This window comes from Adiantum capillus-veneris, chromosome 21 (genome assembly GCF_014529385.1).
Source record: "Adiantum capillus-veneris isolate H3 chromosome 21, ASM1452938v2, whole genome shotgun sequence".
In the NCBI taxonomy this organism is placed as follows: Eukaryota; Viridiplantae; Streptophyta; class Polypodiopsida; order Polypodiales; family Pteridaceae; genus Adiantum; species Adiantum capillus-veneris.
The window spans coordinates 64,712,999-64,715,025 of record NC_140951.1 but is presented as its reverse complement, the minus strand read 5'-3'; positions in this window follow the sequence as shown (position 1 = coordinate 64,715,025).

The window sequence follows — 2,027 nt, the reverse complement described above, 5'->3', positions numbered from 1 at the left end:
GGGAAGGTATATAACGATCTCTTGGTGTTTTTTTTAATACATGGTAAGATGCAATTTTATTTTAATTGAATAATGTCCTTGTTTGGTAGATTCTCAATATTGTTGATCCAAGGTTAGGAAAGGATTGGTTTGATCGTGTGATGAGCCTTCAATGGGGGGAAGATAGTTGGGTCACTCTAGAGAAACTTAACTTGATTGCTCTACATGATGCTTCCATAGAAAATAAAAACCTCTGGGTGTCCTTACTAGAGGCAAGCAAGATCACTCGTGCTGCTTATTGCATGGTGAAAGGAGACCACAAGTTTCGAGGGTAAGCATCTTTATGCAAATGGTTTATGATTGAACTTGTGAATGTTAATAAGAAGTTTGATTCTTCTCTTGCATGCTTGGTGTGAAAGGTGGCTAAAACAAGAGGGAGCTTTGCAAAGGATCTTAGAAAAATCTAAGAAGCTTCTTGTGGACTATGTGGATGTGCCCGGAGGGATTGATATTCCTCTCTCGTGCACCATGGATATGTTTTACACGGAGATTGTGGTGGAGGGAAGAAAATTCTTATTCCCTCTTGAGGTGGCTTTGGAAAACAAAACGAAGGATGTAGAGTTGCAAGCCTTAAAGAGGATTGACTATTGCCGCATGGCTTCTCAGCGACTGGTTTACAAGTAGATAATGATTTGACTATTTTTGTATCATAATATGTGCTTCAACTAATATAGAGTATGCATTCCTTTTTGAGTTTAGAATAATTCTTTGTTGTCTTTTGTAGATACTTTGCTCACCTCTTGACCATGCATCACATTGCTGCGATACCTGTTCTTGCACGCTCTTGGACACACATTGAGAACGGTGAGGGATGCATGTATCCACCAACCATGCATCAGCTCTCACAGTGGGAGCTTGATCATTGCCCTTGGTGGATTGACATGGATAGAGGCTATGTCCTTGCTAGAGAGAGAGAATTGCATAATGTGCAGTTTAGAGGAGCCGCATCTACGGATCTTCCACCACCCAAAGCCACAGATGTTGTTGATCCATCTTCTCAATCTCTACCATCTCGTCCACCTACTCGAACTTGTGAGTTAGATTCATTCTCGCTTTCTATGTGTCCTACACTTTGCTAATTTAAGAATTATTAATAATTTTGACACTTTTTTCTAAATTTAAGCAACAAGCTTTTTGGATAAGAATCAGAATGCATCTGCTACTACAGACCATGTGATTGATGATCTGCCGTCTATCTTAGGTATAATCTTGTTTTTTATTGGAGTCTTGTTGTTGCAGCTCTATTGTATTACTCATATTTATATAGATAATGTGTTTGCTCATGTAGAGAGTGGGGGCACACAGAGATTGCGACGTGCCCTACATTTTGTGTATGCACCATTGTCTATTCAGCCTGTTGTGCAGAATGGTTGCAGTGATAGTAGGTGTGTTGCTTTGCATGGTGACTATATTGCGATTGCTGGGGATTTTCCTAGCGGCGTGCAGTCTAGATCATGGATTCCTGTACACGAGCATATGACTAGAGCTCGATCCACAGATATTACATATCGGAGGAGTGGTAGATCAATGTCATGGGCAGCTGACTTTATCTTTGTTGACTTACCTTTTGGAGGCTTTCTACACTCACCATCACCTCAACCTACATGGGATACATGTACAGAGGATCATGTACGATCAATTATTCATTTGAGCCATAGTACCTTGGCGGACTCGGGGTGGCTACTTGTGATGGCGCCTCTTGCAGGTAACAAAATTAGTCCTAGATATTGATATTGTCATTAATATGTTCACTTTTAATCATTGATGGTTTTTGTCCTTGTAGGAGACACAGTCTTTTGGGTTGAGCGATTTTGCAGGGCATCGGAGTTGATTATTCATCGATGTGTGGTGGTTTTGCATCATGCACCTTATGGATATGTAGAGTCATCCGGCGAGCGACCTGAGGTGATCACTCTATTTATAATTTCATGGTAAGTAAGCGCCAATGTGCAGCTTTTGAAATTGGTTTTTTTGCTTCCTTGTAGTGC